The following is a 24,499-nucleotide window of genomic DNA, read 5'->3' on the forward strand; positions in this document are numbered from 1 at the left end:
TGGAACCTTAAAAATCGAAAAAAATCATAGACAAATTGTTTACGAATAACACGTGACGAGATCGTGTGGGATATTTAGCGTTGTTATGGCACCGTTGCATCACTGCCATTATTGCACGAGTCGCCACAATTTGTGCGGCGAGGTTGGCAGCGCCGGGGCGCGCAACTCGTTTGTTAGGTTAGTCAGTTGGTCCGTTACGTTCCCAACAGAGCGTGTGTAGTGAATCGTTGTCGGTTCGGAATTTGAAAGTTTGTTGTGCATTTTTAGCGATTTGTGTGTGTTGTGTTACCTATTTGACCTTTTTGGGATTATTTCTTGTCTAAGGATTACGGGAATTATATGTAAGTTATTCAAAATTTTCATTAATAGTTTTAAATTAATTTAGAGTTATATTAAGTTTTTCAAAAGAATTTTTTTGGCGAGTTACACTACTATGGGAAAGAAAACACAGCAACTTTTTCCCACAGTAAAATAATTATTTAAAGTTAGAGCAGATAAAATAAATAATGGATTCAGGTATCTATTAAGATTTGGGGCCTATGAAGTTAAAAGTCAGTTTGGAAATCCCGAAAAAACAGAATTTGTGAGGGTTTAAAGTAGAAATAAGCTGATACTAACAAATAGAAGCCTCATAGAAAAAAAATCAAAAATCCCTAATTTAGGTTAAAAAATGAAGAAGGAGGCAATAAATTAAAGAAATATAACTTTGAAATATATTGGTTTAGTAGGTTTGTGCAAATCATAGTAACAAAGGTTACTTGTCAAAAATTATTTTAATTTCCAGGTTATAATTTTAATGTATTATCTTTTTAAAAACTTAGTATATCCTAATTATACGGAGGGAGGACATGGCAAGGTGCAATTTCGATTATTTTCCTAAAACCTCACTGAATGTTGGAAGTGTTGTAAAGTAAGTTATATCTGGGGAAAATATATTATGAAAGAACTCTCAAACACTTGGATTTAAGTAGTTTATTTTATTCACACGGTTTACACAATTTTTACAATAAATCCATTTAGTGTTGACACGCTTAAAAGTTATAATTATGTGAAAAACTACAATGACAGGTAGTACTTTGTAAAAATTTTAATTCTGCATATTGAGTGTAACTAAAATATATGCACTTGTACGAGAGTTGACCTACAACGCTTGTACCTATTGCTTGTGCGGTTCATAAGTAGGTTAGGTTACCTTCACCTATGTGCCTTAGCCAGATGTGTTATGCAATACACACTGTTCACTTTACACACTATAGTAAGTTCTGTCGTGTCCCGCCCACCAGCTCGATTCCGGATTCACGCTACTTGATTCCCGATTCCGTGTCTTATCTACTAATTACTGTGGTCCGTCTACAAACCGGATAGTTTAGTTGGCATCCGGGATTTGGATTTTGTTGTTGAAAACGTCTGGTGTACACGTAAACTCTCGTATACAGCTGATAAACACTTTGATTTATCCACCTAAATTAATTATTGACGCGAGGGGGAATTGGTAGGTTTATAGAGGATCTTATTTACAATTCTCTTTTCTGTGTCACTCAAGTTTTATCAATACCATGTTTGAAAATAAGTTAGTATTGCTGTAATTTGTGATGTAGAAAACAATTTTATCGGCGTTTGACACTTAAACCACAGAAAACATACTACTATAACCTACTACTATATACCTACTAGGTTATAGTAGTTATACAAATACAACAAATACTCGGCTACAACAAATAGTCTTTGCAGCTCGTCTGAAATAATTATTTATGAGTGTGCGTGTGAATTTTGTCATGGTGTGCACAGGTGTAAACTTTATACACTGGGGTGGATAAATAGGCTACTATTGAGTATTTCTAGTGTACAACTATTAATTTGCTAGTGACAGGACACAAACTGATGTGGTGTTTATGAACAGTTTTCTTGTTCGTCTTTTGCTGATGCGATTTAAGATGCTGTGAGTTAATGGGGTTTTGAGCGGCGTTTTTATTCGTCACTGGTAAGTTAAAACTGAAATCAGTTGGCTAAAAGAAATCTAGCTCGAAGCGTAGATCTAGGTTCTCTTCCATAAATTATTATAATTTTTCCTACTTAAGATACTTGATGCTGTGAGTTCTGTAAACTTCTCATCCTGAGTAACAATTACAAAACCAAAGACATTCATTCATGTCAGATTACGTTTATATTATTATTTAGATTATACAGTCCTGTCATCGTTATTGTTTTGTTAACATTGTAATTTTTGCATTTGTTATTAGCTTGCACCCATGTTCATTCAAATCATTTTGTGGAACCATCTCACATATCTTGTCATCGTGTTATGCATCTACTGTCACTGTAGCAATGTTGTTACTGCATGTTTTCATTTCAATATTCCTGTACAGTCCACATTAGTGATCGTCTTGTATTACCATTGTATGTGGTATTTTTAACTTCTCTTGTTAGTCATCTAAGTTTGCTTTCAATTTTAATGTTGATGTTAGCCTCCGGATTACGTTGAATATAAAAATTAGTGCAAATACCTGCTTCTTGTAATCCAAGTTGTTGCTGTTATGACGCAACTAGTTTAAACTTCTCACGAAGTCATCTTCGGGCGTCCAGGGGATGTCAAATCACTTCATCATAAGGTCGTCAATACACACATACGTTCATACACGAACATGATCACGGTTACGAACACGAACACAGAAACGAACGTTGAAACGAAAAAAGTATGATTTAACGAGTAAAAGCTAAAAATGGTAACACCGGTGAGGATGATGCGTCACGACCGGAAAAATGCAGCGTTCACAGAATGTTTTTTTGAACAAGACCAGGTACCATCTCTAGCCTAGAGTATGATTAGTCTATTATACTTCGTTCACAATATTTAGGCGGTTTGAGGGAAAGTTCCTCCACCACTGTTTTGTATATTTAATGTATGTTGCTTAATCAGCTGTTGAACTAATAATTTTAAGATAAGAGTCAAGTGGAGAGGATAGATTCCCCCCCCTAAAACCGCATACATATTGTGAACTAAGTATAGTTAATTGTAGCACGGCGGCGGTACAGTGTCAGAAGTTATCGCGGCTTTCTACAGCTGGTCTCAAGGACTTGCGATGTCGACCTTCCCTTCGACACTTGGATGTCTTTGTGTGTAACTGTTAGTTACTGTTTACTAGGTAAGGCAGCTACTTCCCGCACTCCCATCACTACGACGGGCGCCAGCTCCGATAGTACGGTGTATCAGTGTGACGAGCAATTTGAGTTTACGTTTTTATTGTAGAGGTACATGGTACTTGTTCTTTTTTTTACGTTATCATTGATAATAATACTTATACTCTTATACATTAATACTTTTAATTTACCATGGTAGACTCCTATCCAGTAAAAACAGTGAATTTTTAAAAATAGATTCCATCTTAACGATTTAAAGACAAAATAATCGACATAAAATATTAAAAAAAGATTATACATAGGAAGTTTCAAATCAGTAAAGAATATTGTTCAAATACAGAGTGCATACCTTAATAAAAATGTGAGCTATTAATGTTCACATTTTGCAGCTGTAGGCAAAAGTTCACTGAAATGTTCACTATATCAAAATTATCGCGAGCACTATTGTTTAAAATGTTGTGTGTTGTGTACATTTTTTATGCTCCTTTTTGCCCCAAATTGCCTAGCTTGAAAGAATCTACTATTTTTCCTATTTACTCCACAGCAAGAACAAACCTTAAGTTGTGTAATAATTTACCGAGCAAAGCGAGGAATATATTGAATTATGTTCTCTATGTGTCTATGTGCTATAGGACAACATCATAGATGATTTCCCACAATTACTACGATTTGATTGACTGTTGGTTGTTGAAAGGACAAGCAAACATAAAGGCCCACTGATTGTATGTGTATAGACAACGATATCGAGTTGCCCACCTCACTCAATCGCGGAGAGATCCAGAGATCGCGGAGGCATTGTTCAAATGACGTAACGTGATTCCGGTGATACGCAACAAACCAAGGTGAGGAAGTTGAGTTGCATTGTTCTAAACAATTAACTCACGCATGATCTCACTCGCTAACAACGCCCTCTACCCTCTACTTCCCTCTCAGTGTGGTAGAGTTGTAAGGGTTGTGGTTCACTAGTGGTGAGAGGAGGTGCTCGTGTGGTACTTTAGTTACTACACTTGACCCCCTCACTGCACCACATAGACACTACAATAGCCGCTTGCTGTCTTCTATAGTCTGTGTGTTGGAACCTGTCTCCTGATCATTCGTCTACCTAGGTGACAGTGTAGTGGTGAGAGGAGGTGCTATTTTGGTAGTTAGTTAGTTAATTTAGTTACTACACTTGACCCCCTCACTGCACAACATATACACTACAATAGCCGCTTGCTGTCTCCTATAGTCTGTGTGATGGAACCTATCTCCTGATCCTTCGTCTATCTAGGTGACAGTGTAGTGTTTAGAGCCTTTAGTCTGTGTGATACAGTTTATATTGTAAACGTAAGCTAATGTTGATTAAATGTGTTTCTATCTTTTAAATAATTGGCTTTATTAGTTTTACCCTTTGCCTTTACTAATGGTTCATTAAACTAGATCACAATCCACAAATAACAAATTGTTTGTTATATTTAATCGAACATAAGTTAAATCTGAAGTTAGCCAAACAACAAGAAACGCCCTAACAACAACGCTCTCTAATTGAACCGTGCAGAAGTGACCATAAATTGTGCCTGACTGGCCCATCATGATTACAATTTCATTGGGAGGTCTTTGACCGACATTAAAAACAAAAACTAAAAATTGCTATACAAGTTAGTGAAATATCTAAACATAAGAATAAACTTCAAATAATACATAGGCCTTTATCGGAAAGAATCTATAATATTAAAACTAAACAGTGTTTTTTTATTTCACGATTCTGAATCAACCACTCGACGGATTTTCATGATTTTTGTGTTGAAAGAAAGATAATTTTGAGAACTAGGGAATGTCGAAGCCATAATTTCAGTTTAGGGTCCCAGTTTTTTAGAAATTAAGTTTTAATTTGTTTAAAGTCTAGCAGCCGACGCTAAGATTCTTAGTAGCTTTTGGCATAAAATAATTTGCTTAACATAACAGCTGTAAACATTCAGCTTTTGTGTAATAAATTCAGCATTTGGATAAAAATGTAAAGACATACTGTACTTAGGGTTGACTTATTTATACTATATGTAATGCTAATCATTGATACGTTCAATTCTTCTGTAAGAGGATGATAGATTAATTAAATATACACAGTAAAATACTAGGATGTTCAAACTATTTTTTAAAGCAATCTTTGTAATCTTCGATTTGTTTTAGAGCAATATAATTTGTTTTAACAGCTGGTTAAATAAAAACTATGGAACTATGAGGTTATTTTATTTACTCTTATTTTGTCATTGATTATAGGAAATAAGTAAGATTAGTAGAGATAATTAGACCACAGTTTAAAATAGTTTAGACCAAAATTAATTAAACCACCGTACAAATCGAGGCTCTGTACACGAGTCTTAATAAAAAAGGATAAATGCAAATTATTTTACTGCTCGACTTTTCAAGGAAAGATTTAAAAAATAACAATGTTTACATGTTTTAATTCTTCATGGTAGCTTTCTGTTTACAATTAATGTTTGTCTGCTTTAACTTTGTTTGGATTAGGCCCGGAAATATTGATGTCATAACAAGAAGATGAAGAATAATCAGGAATCACCATTTTAAATTACCACCACAACCTCAAGCCCGAAGCCGGGTTTTATACAAAGATAAACAGGTGGATGACATAGATTGAACACAACGTCAACATTGACCTAGGATACTGCAATTAGACAAACCATCCTTTTATGAAATCGTGTTCAGTTGTGGTTACGTTTTGGGGTGCCTATATCAGCGCCCCCAAACGTGAAAATATCATTTTTATTTCAACTATGAATATATTGTAGTTAAAATTAACTAATATGAGAAATTACGATGTACATTATTCCACGAGGGTGGGTAATTATCAAGGATAAAACTGATAACGGTATGGATAATAAACATGAACAATTACGTCATTAGCTTTACTAGCGTGTTTACTTTTTATATTCCTGCTACATGTGACCAGTTCTTTTTTTTCAAATGAATGTCATTTGAACCAAACAGCTGTTTCAAAACAAACTGTTATTGTTTTTGCTTTTCTTTGTTCACACTTATTATTTAGCAATTAATGCAGTGAAATTGAAATAAAGGATAGGGTGTGACGATAAGTTTTGATGTTAGGACACCAAAGTTAAATTATGTGTACTATGAATTTGGCTGCACTTTACTTGACGTCCTACACTCATTTGAATGAAAATATCGATCGATATATCGATTAATCGATTGCTTCATTCGATATATCGTTTGGTTAGTTAGGTAAGGTTAACCTAACCTAACTAACCAAACGATATATCGAATGAAACAATCGAATGAAAATATTGAATCGAAAAAAACAATCGACTGAGTGTAGGACGTCAAGTAACGTGCAGCCATGAATTTTATTGGATATTATCGTTTTATTTTTGGTCGTTTCCATTCAGACCTACTGGAAATTGTGTATAGTAGTTGTATTGTGGTGATAATAATTATGGAAGAGACAGGTATGCTATGTAAGGTGGTATCGTTGACTAGGTCTATACACTTCTCAATTGACTGTTACCCTCTCTACTGTAGGCTACTTATAATCAGTGTGCGTCTGTGCGAATCGGCTGCAAATCTCACTTCAACGCTTTTCACATCGTAAAAATTGCAGGATTGCTGATTTATTGTAAAATTATCGGATTTAAAATGCATATCGTATAGGCCTATGATGGTATAAAAACATATTTGGTCACACAACATTTGTTTACAAGAGGATTTTCACAATAAAACTGCAAGAAACTTTGCCTTTATATGTGCAAACTAGCTGATCTGAATTGTACACGGTTTTAACTGACTACTGAATTCCCGTACGTAGGACGGGCTAACACCTCGTCATGTGTTAAAATAATTTTGATGTAGACCTTAAATATGAAAATGTAAGAAAGCAAGTTTAACTAAGTATTACGCTATAAAAAAGAATGTGTTAAGAATTTTTCGATTAACTTCATCTGGCGTTTTTGTAACGAGGCCAAAGTAAGGTTGGCACAACAGTTGTAGGCTGTAAGATAATGTTAGCGATTAGAGATAAGGGAAGGTGGAGAGACCAACGGAAATTAACACCTCCTTGAACAACCTCCCACAACTGGTCAATAATTAACTGGTTGTCTTGGTGAAATAGATAATTTTTAAACTATGAAGTGAGTAGCATTTTACTTCGACTATAGCAATAAATAATAGCTTATAGCTATATGAGAAATTCGCTAAAATCACTCAAAAACAAAATTAAAATTAGCGTACCCCTAAAATTCAACTATGAAATGACCATCAGTAGTGGTGGCCTGATTGTAATATCAAGACATGCCTAAAATATTATACCATCCAAAAATATAAAATATTCAATTTTATACTATGCCTGCTTGTAGTATCCAAAGGATAGATTTTCAACTCGTCTGTAGCGAATGTCGATGTTGTGAAGAACTATGTATACAGTGGGTACATGAAAACAGCGATAGATTTACAGTAACCCTATTCGTTGAACTTTTAATGTAACAATATGCGAGTTTTGAAAATCGCATAGGATTGCTTTGTATGGAAAGAAATTAAATAGAAACAATTTTGTGTAGATTTTCGAATGACAAGTGTAGTTCACTATTCGTAGTCAATATTTTACTCTGTACTGTGTACGTCATACCACATTAATTCCCCTTCCTTTTCCAAATACAAACAATCGTTCCAGAGTTCCTGTAAAAATTTTTAATACCTAACCATTTAAAACATTGGATATTCCGTAAGCGAAGATCTGTGTTTTTTTTATGCTGTGAGATAACTTACTCAAGTCGACGCTACACGATACGTACAGAGAGCATCGATCTCTATGGAGTAATAATAACCGATGACAGAGAGGTGTCATACCGTTTGTCGCCGGTGAACTGTTAGAAGGTAACCTCATACTCCGAGGTGAGACATGCTCAATGCTGATGTTCCAGCTGACCGTATCGACGATCGGTGTCGAGTTTTGGTGGGCGGCAGAGTCAATGTCCGAAAGTCAACTCTGGAATGACAAGTAGAGTTCGCCACTGTCGCTGCACCTGTCCCATGTCCTGTGTGTGCTGAATCCTGTGTTGTGTGTCCACGGGCTGCAGTGATGGACCCCACTTGCGGGGAGTTTTTCCTGAATATAGGTCATACAAGTAATTTTGGGATGAAATGGGTGTGTTCGACACTGTCGCTGTGCACCTGTTCAATGTCCCGTACTACATCCTGAGTCCACGGGCTGCAGAGAAGGATCCCAATCGTGAGGAGTTTGTCCCGAATGTAGGTTAATTTTTGTAATTTTTGGATGAAATTGGTGTGTTCGCTACTGTGGCTTTGCACCTGTTCAGTGTCCCGTAATACATCCTGATTCCATGGGCTGCAAAGAAGGATCCCAATCGTGGGGAGTTTGTCCCGAATGTAGGATAATTTTTGTAATTTTGAGATGAAATGGGTTTGGTTGACACTGTCCAATGGTCCTGTGTTCAATCCTGAATTCAAAGACTGCAAAGGAGGGGTGGAACTTTTGGGGTTCGTAACGAAATTGGATACTTTGGGTGAGACTGGGACAAGAGTTTGGGTTGGTAGTAATCCGAAAGTCATTCGTGGCAAATGAAGAAAATGCGGTATGGGGACGAAGAGGATTTCCAGAGCAGGGTGTGATATATGCCCTTCAACAGTGAACACAGGAGTACTTGTGAATTCTGAGCTCAACGCAACGACTGCAAAGGAATGAACCCCGTGGAGGTTCCCAATATGGATTATGTTTTTTTCTTGTGACTAAAACGTATGTGAGAATTCTTGTATGTGAGCGAAAGGAATTTTCACAATATTGTATGACACCTTAAGGTCCACTTCGCTAAATTGTATGCATTTCGTATACATCATTAATTGGTGGCATTTGAGTTCTAGATGAATTATCTGAATAGTGAGTGATAAGTGATATAAAGTGTTAGATAAGGAGGTATTTTCCTACATAATATACATAAAGTATGCATCGAAACCACTGTAATCACCTGTAAAGCCTCTCCAATTTCACTAAAAATGTTCAAATGCAACATATTTTTTATGAAAGCAGTTTGAATACCAACCTCCAAAACTACTCTGTTTTACGTCCACCACAATTCCTACGTGGAGACAATCTATTTTTCCAATCTGAATCTGACATGTACAAGTATTTCAGGCGAATATGAACAAAAATACAACAATATTAATAGTTTATTCAATGTCTAAACCTATTTTGAAAACCTCTGCAGAAATTATTTAGGAATTACCGAAATGAAAGGTGATGTGAAACGTTGCTAAACGACTAAACCATCGAATTAGGCCCAAATCACACCCCGAGCTCTATTTTGGTTCGGCAAACATAATTCACTTTTCAATTACCACCTCCGACCTCCAATCGCAGCTCGAGATCGTGTGTTCCAGTTACCCTGTGTCTCGACCTGTTGTGAAGTGATCGATGGTTTGTCGGGTCTGCAGCTGCTAAGGACCTTCTCTACCTGTTTATGGTTGGACGACCTTCATGTCGGGACGATATTGTCGAAGGCGCCTTGGGTCACCCACGATTACCTTTACACACCCAAAGTGCCGAGAGGAGGGTCAATAGTGTGATTTGGGTGCAGTTAGATGGTTTTTTGTGCGTTTATCGACGGTGGAATTGTTTACGGTGTTGTAATAGCTCGGTCCAAATCTTGGCTTTATTGGATAGTATCTTTAATTAATAGCTCAATGAGGAACGTGACAGATTCCATCCAATCGAATCAACACTCTTCAGGTTATAAGCTGAGCCCTATTTAAATAATTACTTAGTAAAGACACCCACGGAATTTACGTAGTCCCTCATAGATTAATCGTTAGTATGGATATGATGAAATCAATTTAAAGGTATTTTTCTGCCAATTATATCATGTAGATTGCCAATTAACGCTGAAGTAAGATTGCAGTATTTTTATGTTCGAGAACATCTTCGACATTTTCTATGATAGGACAACACAAACATGAAAATAAGGTTTATACAGACATGCAGACATAGGTGTGTGCTCGTTGGGTGAATCAGACCTGTTTTGAAACTACAGCTAATGAAACTAACAGGTTAATGGCCAATTCTTACATCATATTAGTTCTATGTACCAGTACTGCATCTTTGTCTCAATATTTCATCCACAGTAAAATGCATTGCAATAGATGTCCATAGTTTGTTGTCTTCGGTGAAAGTTAGTCCAAATTGGTCCAACGGAGACAAGAGCTGTGAACAGCTGACATAATTATTTTCGCCACAAGAATTACGTCAGACATCAACACCCAGGTCACGTGATTGTGAAGCAACAATCACAGCATCAACAGCTTTATGTCGAGTGACTTGCTTGTGTTTTGCTGACGCCGGAGCGTTAAATGAAACGTGCACAATGCCATTTCTTCTTATTATACATCTCCCAAGATATGTATACGGGAGATGCATAATCAATGGCAATACGCTGCCACTGTAGCGCAGTCACTTGCTCGAGTTCACTTACGGTTCTGTACATAACGGCACGATATGCACTGTGACTCCATCTCCATCTCTAGTAACACACAAACATACAATGCAAATTGTACACGTTTTTTAGGGTAAACTCGTTGTTCACCTGTTAACAAGGGCAATCACGAATACTTGAACAGAACAATCTATTGTATTGAGCATTTCTGTTCAAGTATTCGTTAGGGATTTATGTCACTCTCAATATGGTTATAATAATGTTTACTAAGGATTAATATGTGTACTTTTCTCTTAAAAATGTGTATTTTGGGTTTAATGTGTTGTACGAGTGCAATTCCAAGGATTACCCCAGGTACCTGTGCGAAATTGTGCGTTTTGATACTCTAAACTATATACTCAAACTCTATTTAACAAATAATATTTCCTATGAAAAAATCGCTGCTCTCCCCGATTATTAATTACACTTTACATTTCCCATAGAATAGAAAATTGTCCCTCAGGCAAGTAGAAATCTGTGTCCATGACAAAGGAAAATCTAGGATTGTATTTTGGCTTACATAACATATAAATATTTATATTGATATAGGCTATTGTAATATACAAATACATAATAATGCAATCACTGTAATGGCTCACTGAAGCGTATTTTGAACCTCTGAGTATAAATACAAATTCGTGTAACATAATCTAATATAATTAACTCTGAGGTATTTCTATAAACGAACGAGACTGTTGTGCTACCGTAACATTGAAGGTCTAGGTATAGTCTGTGCCCTAAGCACCAAACAAACAGATCTGAAGGTCGTTAAAAGCTTTTGAATAGATACAACACCGTAAGGTAGGCACACTACATTCCCATGTTAAAATCGTTTCAAGTGTTATAATGGTATACTTAAATTTAAGCAAGCCACCGATAAAGTTTACTGATGTAAGGTACTGTATGTATCTTCCTGTAAATACACCAGCTTTATAGCAGTGTCTTTATTTTAATTTTTCTACATAACCTTAGCTATTTATCAAGTAATGTAATGAATAATTATATTAATGTGGTCGTTACACTCAGAGTTAGGTAGTCTAGATGTATACAGTAATTACTAAGGAATATAATAACACAAAATTATTTCTCGTCTCAAAATAAATTATAGTCCATACAATTTATTGATATAGAGTTTTCTTTTTACAAAATGTCGACAGACTACCTCAGTGTTAAAAGTCAAACCAGGGAAATTTAATGTTACGTTAGTAATTTTCTGCTTTAAAACACACACAAATTACAAACACACATGAACGATAGGGGATGTTTTATTAAATTATTTGATTTTATATCGAATTCGATCAAGCAAGATGGACAACCCCTCGGATGAACATTATCATCCCCAGGGTATCCCTGCTCCTTGGTCTGTGTAATATCAACATATTAGATTCTCCGCCAGTCGACCGTAGCGAGGACCTCATCGTGTTACTAGGGTTAGGGCCCGGTAATCGAGTTACACTCGTGTCTTGTGTATTGTAGCTTACAAGTAATGCCTTCCAGCTAGTATTTTTTGTTGTATAATATTCCCTGTTCTCTTTAGTGTGTTTCTTCGTTCACGTTCTAAGTTAAGTCCTTCAGCCGGCGAGTAACGATTTGCAAATCGTCTTTTGCCTTTTGCTTGGTTTAAATCCTATTATCACTGTCAAGAGAATATGCAACTTTATTATTCACTAGTATTTCCTCTCTAATCTGTTCATTTGATTTGCTGTATGAATTTGCTGATTTTACTGTTCACTTTTGTGTCTTTTAACAAAAGCCACCAAACAAATCATAGTTATTCTTACCAGAGTGTCTTTTTTAAATGTTGTATTTCTGTTATACGTTTCTTTGTGTGCTAGTTTTACAGTTGTTTATTGTGTCTTACAACCTGAAGTAATTCTTGCCAAAGTAAAGGGTCTTTTCGAAAAAAATGTTCTTTTCTCTCTATGGCATTTCTTTATTGGCTGGTTTGACAGTTGTTAACTATCGTGTCCTCTAGCCAATGAATGTGTGTCACTTTTTTCGGTTGGCAGGTGATTCGTCCTCTATTGATAATATCTTCGTTTGTTTGATTGGAAGTTCGTTCTCATTTTGCATCCCTTAGTCTAGAAGTAAAGCTTGCCACCTTGTCTTTCGGTTAAATCATATTCTTTTGTCCATAATACATTTCTCAATTGAATTTTATGGTTTAAAAGTTGGCCCTTATTCCTGACAGCTAACCTTGTATTCAATATTGTTTTTGAGATGATGATTTTTTATCTTCTATAATATTTATTCGTGTAATTCAGTTTGAAAAAAGTTGAATCTTTTACTTAAGTCTACAAATATGCGTTCCATCGCGTGTTTTCATTGAAAATTGATTTTCTCCTTCTATTTGTCGTGCTGCTACGTTCATCCTGTTTGCTCCTTCTGTGAGATTTCTGTACCCACTAAGACCGCAGTAGAAATGACTGAATTGGTGAATTTGTGTAAGCTTTCCACTTATGATTCTGGTCCAGCTTCGGATGAAATTGTTGAACCTTACAAACTGTACCAATACGTCCGCATATGCGCAAGGCTTGGTCAGTACATACAGGACATTCGATACTGTACACGTACTGGACAGGTGAGCAAGTAAAGACTAAAGAAGGAGGGCGAGAAATAGAGCGGTCAGTTCCACCACTTAGCTCCGGTCTGCTCTAATCCTCCGCAGCCTTGTTTCTTGCGTCTTCACACGGCCATTGAACATTGAACATCTTTAGTTTTTGTACCAGGTTTTTATGCGATTGGTCACTCGGCGGCAACTTGTAAACAGACGCCGTACTAGTACTTCATATGTATGGGGACTATATTTGGTTGCATAACTTCGCCAATTCTTTGATCCCTCCCAATTCCATCTTTCAACAACTGCAACAAATGTTACCTCCAAGCCCCATCTTGTATCCCTCTAATTTTGATTATCTACTTTACTCCATGTCGCAAAGATAGCAGATGGGATTTTGCAAAACGAGAAGCTGGAGGTTGACACTGTGCGGAGGGTAGACTCTAGAGTATGTAGAGTAGACTGTAGAGGAAGCTCAGATGACAGACGGCAGCTGGCGAGTGCGGAGTGAACGATCAATGAGGCTCTGTTGGCTTATAAATTATGTACTCAACATGCAAGGTGTCTCCGTTGACCTCATTCTGACTTGCGTGCTTTTGAATGCCAGGGTTAAATAGTTATAAATAGTACAACGTACTTTTCTATATTGAAGTTCAAACAGTAGATCAAGACTTGTTATATGCCCCTACTGCAAAATTCCAATTTCAAAAAAATTATATGAAATTGGGTTTTCAAAACGTCCTTTACCCAGGGGAGTGTGGGACATTTGAACAACATTTTTACAAGTTTTCTAGAGGGATTAAGAAATAATTCTGATAATTTATAAATCATATCTTGCAAGCGTTACTAAATGATCACAGAAGATGATATCGAGTTGCAAAAGCTGGTGACAGTGTCCTGCTTATTGCGTTGTCTTCGGGAAACCCTTATCTTGAGAAAAGGAAATCCCTGAAATAGTCCCAGGCTCAACTCTCACTGTAAATCTATATTCTGACAATTCCGTGAACAACGGCCCGAAGAAATATACAGCTCCCTAACAACTATATTACTATATAGTTGTTCATAACAACTAGCCCCTGTATAGTTGTTGTGATACAGTAGCAGTATAATTGACTGTGTATACCTAACTATCGCAGTGTTAAGTTCTGTGGTGCATGATGGGAACAGAAAAGATTGTATAGTTTTCAATTAGTTGCCCTTTCAGTTTTTCACTATTAGGATTTGGTACATAAGGAAAATGTGTAGATATTCAGAGTTCTATGGCTTGATACAGATAAATTACTGCACAGACCAAAAGAAATTCAAAACGATACATAAGTTAAAATTATTATTTTTTGTTTGTCGGAAGATTATTATAATTACTAACTAGTGGTAAAATATGCAGAGCTATGGGTGAAACATAAAACATAGAACAAAGTTCCCTGTGATAAAAAATATGGACATTAAATTTTTCTTTAAGACAGTTGACACGGCTAATGAAAATGCAGTGTACACGTATCAAGAGTTATCGTAAATCATGAACAATAATATTGGTTGATCTTTGTGGAATTCCACAGGAAATTATTGTAGCAATCCAAAGAAGAAATTTCCTAACAATATTGCAAGATGAGAACTAACTATTGATTGTTTACAATTGCTCCAACACAATTCAATTGTTAGTTAATTTTATATAAGCGCCTTTTCTCACATTAAACCAGATTATTTGTGGTTCCTAATACTCTTCTCTCTAATTGGTCCATTCAACAGATTGGTCCCATGGAAAGCCAGCGCTGCTCTTCCCGATTATTAATCACACTTTCTTTGTTTCATCACCTGTAAAAATACACCTTTCAGTTTCCTGGTTCCTAACTTCTATAATGACTTCAATAAAGATTGGTAAATGTAAAAATGTGTTAGAGGTATGACGTAAGATAGTCTTGCTCCTTTTTACCTCCTTGTTGTAGTGTTCGGTGTTCGAATAATGATTACATAACTAAGAGCATCCGCTATTGGAGTCAGTTTGTCTTCTCTGGTGTAACCCATAATAACTAATGAATACAAAATTTAAACTAAAAACATGCTGAATTTGGTTAAAGGATTCCTGCTGATAGGCCAAAAATGAAGGGCTCGCAAGGTCTTATTTCTCGAGCTGCACAAATATGTGCCTTTAATAAGCAGTGGGGGTTCCAAAGGGGGGGCTATAGGGTCCCCCATCATTGGACCCTGGAAATATAAATTTAGTACATTTGCTCATAAAAACTGTAACGGAGGTTTTTGTATTTAGTTATAGGAGTTAAAAATGACTTTAAAAGTCACCAAACGGCTTCAAAAACAGCACAATTTCCGAATGAGGGCCCCCGGCCGTCACCTCCTAATATGTAGCGCCCCTTTAGCCCCTCCCCCCTTTGACGTGGGTGTAGAACCGCCACTGTTTACAGTGCATGTGGAGGATGACGGCTTCTCGGACAGCAGCGTTTGCCGCCAGAACGGACTACATTAGAGGGTATTTGACATGCTAGTGAATTAATGTTTCTTGGCAGTACTAAATGCTTGACGTATGCTGGGGTGAGGTGACAGCTTCCTTCGTACTGGCAGATGCTAATACAACCCACAACATAGTAGGCCTTTCATCAACATTTACTGAGGTGCCAGGTGAAATTTTCACTGACAGTTTCAGTATGACATGATAGTGGACGATGCATGCTAGCTTTACTTACACTCACCATTTTCAAGAAATTCTTCTGCATTGTACTCATGTACAAGAGACTCAGGACGATTCCAACAGAATGTGCTACGGACAGTACGACATGCAGGTGGACTTTGACTGTTTTCACTCTCGCAGGTGCCAACAGAACCCTCATTGTAGATTATCATGTACTTGTAAGATGGTGTAACGCAATGTGCTGCGGACATGCGGGAAACTTCTTTAACTCAGACAGCTACCGAGGGAACCCTAATTGGAGTCTACATGGGCCAACGGATTGTACCACTGAAACTGATGGAGGGAAACTGATGCTACACTTGAACGATGGCTTTCCTCACACTCGCAGGCTCGCAGGTGCCAAGAGAACCATCAGCGGAGAGTATCGTGGGCGTGTGATCGGGTTAGCTTCCGGCGACGGAGACGGTTGAACTTCCGGTGGCCGTGGCCGTGGCAGGTGAGACCCCCTTGCCAACTGTCTGTGGAGTGTAGATGTGTAATGAGCCACCACACGTCAACCGTCGACCACGGGGGTGTGGAGCTCATCATCGGGACACTTGTGGCATTTACTTCCTGAAGCTGAAAATCCAAATGTGGGAAAAGTATATGAAAGGTAAAATGGATTATGGGATTATCGCATTTTTACCCTGTCTCAAGGCAATGCTGATTTTATGGGATACCAAAAAGTCAAGATTTTCATTATAGCTTCGATTAAATTAAGGTATGCTGCAAACAAAACAAAACAACAGCCACAACGTGTGTGTTATTTAACAATGTAAATTGACACCTGGGTTCAGGGATGAAGGAATTTCTAAACACCTTGGGAGAAGCTGGGATTTAAAATTACAGTAGCATGACATTGGACAAGGTTTTCTTGCCGTAATTCGTAATTGTATGGGATATCGTGTCTCTTTGAATGGAAAAGTGATTTTCTGTACTGACAAACTGACTGTAGAATTTAGCAAATTGTATTCTTCTCTCTTGCTCTTGTAAGGAACATTTATAGGTAAAGGATTTAATTGAGAATCCATAATGATTGTGTCCAGGAGGATTTTACATTGTTTTAAAGGTGATCACGAAAGTCTAGGGGTTTTTCAAGTGAATGAATATTATTAGCAACTATCAGTCGAAGTATATACAGTACGACCATTGACTTTATATCTCTACACGTGTAGAGATATAAAGTCAATGGTACGACTTATTGGCCACCTTGCATCAGGATTCTCATGTAGATGCGATGTTGAATGCAGTTTGTTGGCAATACTTATAATTTTGCTGTTAGTAATTGTCGTGTCGTTGGTGTGCGTAGGCATATTCTTTAATTTCTCACTGAATAAAATAATGCTTGTATGCCTTCTGGTGATGACCAGCAGTATTTTCGTAGTAAAGCATGGATGTTATTGCCTCTTTGCTTAGAGACGAAATCGAGCCTTCTACCTTTTCTTTGGTCTGCAATAACGCAGAAGGTCAAGAAAGAGTCAACAGTCTACATTGCTTCCATTGTAGATAGAACACGATAGAACCATTGACTATACAACCGGTAAAAATTCATTGATTGAACTCAATGAACCTGGTTTGGTTTACTACAATGGAACATCACACTACATTATTGTTGTTGACGGATACACACTATACACACTACCAACATTCAAACCTGTCAGGTCTGCCACAACACGAGTCGATACCTGAGTGTCACGTGACACGATATACGGAAGTTGATTGGTAGTTGACGACAATGGAACATCAACATCACACAGTATTGTTGTCTTCAACAATGAAGAGTGATTCTTCCCTTTCAGACTCCTGTGGGAATAACGGCAGATCTCTCACAGGATGTGAATGAGTAATCTTGACAGGACAATCTGCAAGGGATTATGTTTTGAATTACTGTGCGAAAAGAAGTTTAATAATTGTTTGGATGCGTTTCACTTTTTATAAAATGAGCGTGAACAAAGCGGCGTGTGGTACATAAAATAAATATGATGGGTAGCCTCTGGACCATACAGCAACAATAGTAATGGTTTAATTTACATCTGTCAATAATGGTCCTTGCGTAGTTTGTCACTACTGCAGTTTCGTGCTCGTAGAGCACATCTTCAGGTGAAGATCACGAAAGTTAAAACATTTTCTTCATGTGAAGGTCGTCAATTTTTGAAAAAAAAAAACACCTAAAACATATAACACACGAACGGTACGAAAAAACATTTACAAACTTGGCCAATACGCTTTAAGTGTATTGGCCCACGGTTATATACGGTTGCTGGCCAACGCTTTAATGTATTGGCAAAGTTTGTAATTTTTTTTTCGTACCGTTCGTGTGTTATATGTTTTCGGTGTTTTTTTTTAAATTGACGACCTTCACATGAAGAAAATGTTTTAACTTTCGTGATCTTTACCTGAAGATGTGCTCCACGAGCACGAAACTGCAGTAGTGACAAACTACGCAAGGACCATATTGACAGAGGTAAACTAAACCATTATTATTAAAATAAATAGCTGATTCACTATAGGGAAAATTTCCTAATAGCTTTATTCCCTAATAGAAGGGAGATTATGTTTATTCAAGCAATAATTGTTAACCAGGTTTTTAAATTTAAATATATGTATTCAAAACATAACAGCAACAATGGCATTGCCAAGTTTACAAAACTTTCTGGTGTGGTCCAAAATTATTACTATAAATCACATAAATTTTAAAAGAACGAAGTACATATTGATTTATTTTATCTGTAAAACAACAAAACAATTGTATAATTGCAGTACAAATAAGTTAGTTGCCTTTAATATAAACTACATTACTGTATTACATGTATGATTGCTGGTATGCTGGCGGCACTGTTTTGTTTTGAGGTCTTTGAGAGTTTTTCTTTTCTTCGCTTATTGACTTGAAATTTTCTTTTTTTTTAGTTCGCTTTTAAAAGCTAGTTCAAATTAAGAGAAACCATATAACCACACTAGGAATTGTTTTTAGTGCCCGCCAAATAGAAAAATAAAATAAGCAGATGCAAAAGCAAACAAGCAGAGTTCTACTTAACCTTTCGCATTAAAGCTTTACGAAAGCTAAATAAACTTGCGTGGAAAAGTATGATTCACTCAGTTTGTTCAACTTGTAAATTACAAATCTTGCAAAGTGTCAAATCTCCAACATATCACGTGATGACACGCGTGTTATAATGCCACAAACACTCAGTAGAAGACACGAACTCGCGAGTATTTGCTGGAATTTGCATCACGGAATGTAAATGACACTGGCAATTAAAGCATTCTGGGAAACAAAAGACAATAGGATCTGCCACCGTGCATGTGTGGTGTGCAGTAATAAATTACTCTTTGTTTGCTCAAATCAAACTGCATTTGCGGTACTACGGGTTAATATTCAGCGGGTTCTAAAGTTAAGCGCATTATATTGTGTTTTGATACTCTTATCTAGGTAAGTTCGATGCTAAATTTACAGTCTTTAAATTTTACTTCTTAAATAACAAATATTTTCAATCCGTCTATTGGAAACTGAGCAAAAAGTTCCATGAGTTAAATTTACAAAAAAATGTCTGTTCAAATAAAACAAAATATTCTGGAAAAAGCTATTATCACTATTTCCAGAAACCGTATACATTTTTTTCCAATTAACTGTCGGGAAAATGCTGATAGCTCATGTTTATACGTGTGTAATATAAAACGTGACGTTGAGATAGTTCTCACCGTCTGAGTCCAGGAAGTCCTTATTAAAGGATAAACTAGATTTCTGTGAGTAGAACTTTCTTGGTATTTGACACATCACTCCATGGTAAGTCATATGATAATGCGATTACTCAGTAATGAATGTAGCTTTTCTTCCATATATCCTACTTTACTATTCCCCCAGCTATTACCCACAAAGCTCAGCAAGTTTCCTACAGTTTACATACAAATCAGATGTTATCCCCAAAGTTACTTTCACCCCTAGAGTTCCTGAGTTTCCCTGTCTCCCCTCCATCGATCCCTAATTTATTCCCCAGTCATGGAGAAGGGACCTTCGTACTGGGGGAAGTAGCGCGATTTTCAGGATATTGGAGTTTAAGGGCAAATTGAAAAGCGTGAGCGACAGTGCTTCACTCTCCATTTAAAACGTTAGAAAAGTATGAATAAAAATGTGAATAAAAGATTACAACTGTGCTTTGAGAGATACACAATGCACATGGTAATTTCATCTTTTATCGCATTACAAATGTCAACACGTTGTTCTTGAGTAAATAACAAACGTAAATATTTTGTCACCTTTAATTACTAGATTTTTTAACACATATTGATTTATTATGTTAATTTGATGAATAACATAAACTAGAAAGGTTGATCAAATATAAAGTCATATATTGGTCATATAAAGTCAGAACGTAACATATTGGTCGATGACTAAACTGCAATAATTGAAACAGCTAATTCAATGTTCAAAATGCAGGTAAGCTTTTTTTTGTTTTGAAAAAATGGGTAAACACAATTATCTGTAAAAAATACATTCATTGGAGTGTTATGGAAAATATAATAGTACAAATTGCAGTCCAAGTGATGTTTTAGTAAGTCTTTTGCAAATTAATTATTATTACTATCGAAGTCACCATATTATATTTGGACCCCAACATGTAAATGCTGGTAAAAGTATAGTTGAATTATTAAGAAGTTCAGTTGGACTTTGGGAGAAGTTCAGTTGTTTCTTGGGAGAAGTTCAGATGGATCTTGGGAGAAGTTAAGTTGGGTATTATGAGAAGTTCAGTTGGATCGTGGGAGAAGTTAAGTTGGGTATTATGAGAAGTTCAGTTGGATCTTGGGAGAAGTTAAGTTGGGTATTATGAGAAGTTTAGTTGGATCTTGGGAGAAGTTAAGTTGGGTATTATGAGAAGTTCAGTTGGATCTTGGGAGAAGTTAAGTTGGGTATTATGATAAGTTCAGTTGGATCTTGGGAGAAGTTAAGTTGGGTATTATGAGAAGTTCAGTTGGATCTTGGGAGAAGTTAAGTTGGGTATTATGAGAAGTTCAGTTGGATCTTGGGAGAAGTTAAGTTGGGTATTATGAGAAGTTCAGTTGGATCTTGGGAGAAGTTAAGTTGGGTATTATGAGAAGTTCAGTTGGATCTTGGTAGAAGTTCAGTTGAATCATGAAGGAATTTCAGCTGGACCTTGAAAGAAGTTCAGTTGTATCTTGAGAGAAGTTATGTTGGGTATTGGGAGAAGTTCAGTTGGATCTTTTAAGAAGTTCAGTTGGATATTTTGAGAAGTTCAGTTGGATCTTGGGAGTGGTTCAGTAAAATCCTGACAAAGGACCAGTGGGATCTTGGAAGACGTATAATAGGGTCTTTATATCCTAGTCTTGGCCGGGCACACAAAGGTGGATTAAACGTAATGACGAGATACGGCGATGAATGAACATAATGTACCCACTCACATTATATCACCAAGGTCACAGACCACGAACAGTTCTGCAGAGGCTGAGCATGACTCACACTGAGTTGTGGAAAACTTCGGTGACATTGACATGAAACTGTGTTTACCTCCATCAGACATCAATAGATGAAACCTAACCTACATCAACGTCAGTCTCATTCATAAGTAAAGTTTCATGTCACTGCAGCACTTTCATTGACAACATTAACACGACAACGATGCAGCGATGGAAAACATGCTAACGTAATAGGGACAATTTCTTTGGAGGTTATAAATACAATTATTATTCTCTACTAAATTTACGCATAACGTATGCTCACTTTTAGAATGCCTTTTTTCGGAGTCCTGATTGTGTGTAGGCTTAGTATTATTTTTTTATCCTGGTTTGTACTTGAAAAATTTGCAATTGTTTGTTTTGTTTAAGTGTGGTAAAAAATCACCAACCGGTATTAGAATAGTGGTTCTGAAAATCTGATTGTTACAGTACAATCAGATTATAAGCAGAACGTTAGCAAATAAAAACATTTTCATTCATTCAACCGGATTTTCAAGCTGACACGTAAGCGTCAGGTTGGGATTGTTGTTCTTTCCCATTTTTGATTATTGAATTAGTATCAACATTAAAGAAGGTCCAAAATAGTATTATAAAATACTGTACTAGCTTACATAATTTAAATTTCATTTCAGGTAGATTAATAAAAAATTATGTTTTATATTACTTATGAAAATACCAACATTCTCAGATAACACCTTCCCATCTTATGTTTAACCTAGTTAAAGTACTATAATTGCTTTTGATACGTGTCTTTCAAGTCTTTTTGGTATCTGGGTATATTTAATACAGTATTTTTCGTATTTCTTATAAAATATTTTATTATCCTAATTAATTTTTAGAGAATCTACTAAAATATCAAACATCTTTCATGACGAATTTTTCCTATTCAACGTCTCCTCCTGCATCACTATCTCCAGGTGCACTGAAATCTACCAGGAAGAGTGAAGTAGTTATCTGACCAGAAGGTTTTGTCGCTTCAGTCTGACTGATAGCTGCGTCATCTCAGCGTGTAATGGTTCTGTTCTGATACGAGGCCATGACTCATCTGCTTACTGGAGACCCCCCGGATCATTCGCTCTCACTTCGCGAGTCACTCTTGCGCTCTTACCTACAAGCATAACTCCGAAAATCCATCGGTCTTGAGTCTCTGATAGCTGCGTCATCTCGGCGTGTAATGGTTCTGTTCTGATACGAGGCCATGACTCATCCGCTTACAGGAGACCCCCCCGATCTTTCGCTCTCACTTCGCGAGTCACTCTTGCGCTCTTACCTACAAGCATAACTCCGAAAATCCATCGGACTTGAGCCTCTGATAGCTGTGTCATCTTAGCGTCCTGTTCTGATACGAGGCCATGACTCATCCGCTTACTGGAGACCCCCCGGACCTTTCGCTCTCACTTCGCGAGTCACTCTTGCGCTCTTACCTGCACGCATATCTCCGAAAGTCCATCGGACTTGAGCCTCTGATAGCTGCGTCATCTCAGCGTGCAATGGTTCTGTTCTGATACGAGGCCATGACTCATCCGCTTACTGGAGTCCCCCCGGATCTTTCGCTCTCACTTCGCGAGTCACTCTTGCGCTCTTACCTACAAGCATATCTCCGAATATCCATCGGACTTGAGCCTCTGATAGCTGCGTCATCTCAGCGTGTAATGGTTCTGTTCTGATACGAGGCCATGACTCATCCGCTTACTCTGGAGACCCCCCGGATCTTTCGCTCTCACTAGCGAATACTCTTGCGCTCTTACCTACAAGCATATCTCCGAAAATCCATTGGACTTGAGCCCCAGGCTGTTTTGGATTTGTGCCAACAGTTGAGTACAGTGTCTGTCTAGTGCAATATAGCTCCGAAATTCGTAAGTTCTTTCAAAGATTTAGGATTTATACACTATTCTAATGATATCTTAGGTATGACATCTCGGATAAAAAATACCGTGTAATACGATTACAAATTTGTAAAGGTTAGGTAAGGCAAATTTAATGAGTAACCATTCAAATTATATAATTGCTGTTGGGATACTAAACACAAGTTCAAGCATCCATCTGACACATGGAGTTACAAGTTTTACTTTTTAGGCACACCTCTTTGAAAAACATGTTCTAATACTGTTGGAATATTACAAACTACTAATATTGTTGACATTTATTAATAGGTTTTGATTATTAAAGAGCTAATCTATTCAGCATTGGTACGATTCAAAATACAACTATTAGCTAAAATACGGAGATTTAAAGTTAAACAACGCCTACAATAATTCATGCAACTCCAATGACAAATTTGCAAGAAGCATGTTTTTATACTAATACTGCTCACACGTTTAAAGAGGTTGCATTAGGTTAGTTACGTCTTAGCAGATAGGTTACAGAAAAATAAATTGAAATACCCGTTATAATATACACATATGTATAAAGAACACCAAGTGTTGTTAAAATATTATACCCGGTGATTTTGGAACCCACTTCATGCTGTAGATCTACTTGTCAAATAAAAAAGATAATGTTCTCAAGCAAGACTAGCCTTTCCATTAAGAATAATCCCTCCAAAAAAACATACGATAAAAAACTCCTGTAGTACCTATGCAATTGATTGCACAATAGATATCAAGCAAGCCGTGCTAGCCAGGTGGAAACGGATCTCTTTGTCCTCCTCAGCTGTTTAGATAATCAGCTGATTGTTTCAAATCTAATTACTTCCGATTTGTAATCAGTCTGCTAAACCCTTTCAGAGCTTCATTTACAGATATGTCATTGCGAAGGCCAATTGTGTGTCCTAATTGCTCATATTTGTCTTCAATGTTATTGACTCACAACTCAGTCATAAACGATGTGGGAAAAATAACAAAGCTTAATTAATAGCGTTTTAGAAAAAAATAGTAATTTATAAACTTAATCGTAAATTCTCAAGTCCCATGTGTAGACGACTTAAATTTTTTGAAGAAAAAAAACCTGAACCAATTGAATACACTATTTGATTAACATATTGTAGATAATTGAGCGGAGTGAGCGAAGCAATCGAAGCTATACACTCCTGCTTTTGTTTTACAAATACTCCTCCTGAACGGCTTTGAGTGATCCGCATGAAATTTAGCACACTCTTAGTAACCAACTATGGGAAGGTATGAATCTGAAATGGTACAAATCGGACTAACGGGATTTTTTCTACGT

General features: G+C 36.8%; 1 protein-coding gene across 3 annotated transcripts in view; it reads left to right on the forward strand.

Moving 5' to 3' along the window:
* The first annotated feature begins 203 nt into the window (after positions 1-203).
* LOC128989682 (rap guanine nucleotide exchange factor 2) overlaps positions 204-24,499 on the forward strand; it is a 278,269-nt gene continuing 253,973 nt past the window's right edge. For all 3 annotated transcript variants that reach the window (XM_054411722.1, XM_054411732.1, XM_054411740.1), the window contains exon 1: positions 204-341. The gene's annotated coding sequence lies outside the window, so the exon portion shown is untranslated. The remainder of the gene's footprint in view (positions 342-24,499) is intronic.

Source organism: Macrosteles quadrilineatus, unplaced genomic scaffold (genome assembly GCF_028750875.1).
Source record: "Macrosteles quadrilineatus isolate MER2022 unplaced genomic scaffold, UCM_ALF_1.0 Scaffold_1__1_contigs__length_201487025, whole genome shotgun sequence".
NCBI lineage: Eukaryota > Metazoa > Arthropoda > Insecta > Hemiptera > Cicadellidae > Macrosteles > Macrosteles quadrilineatus.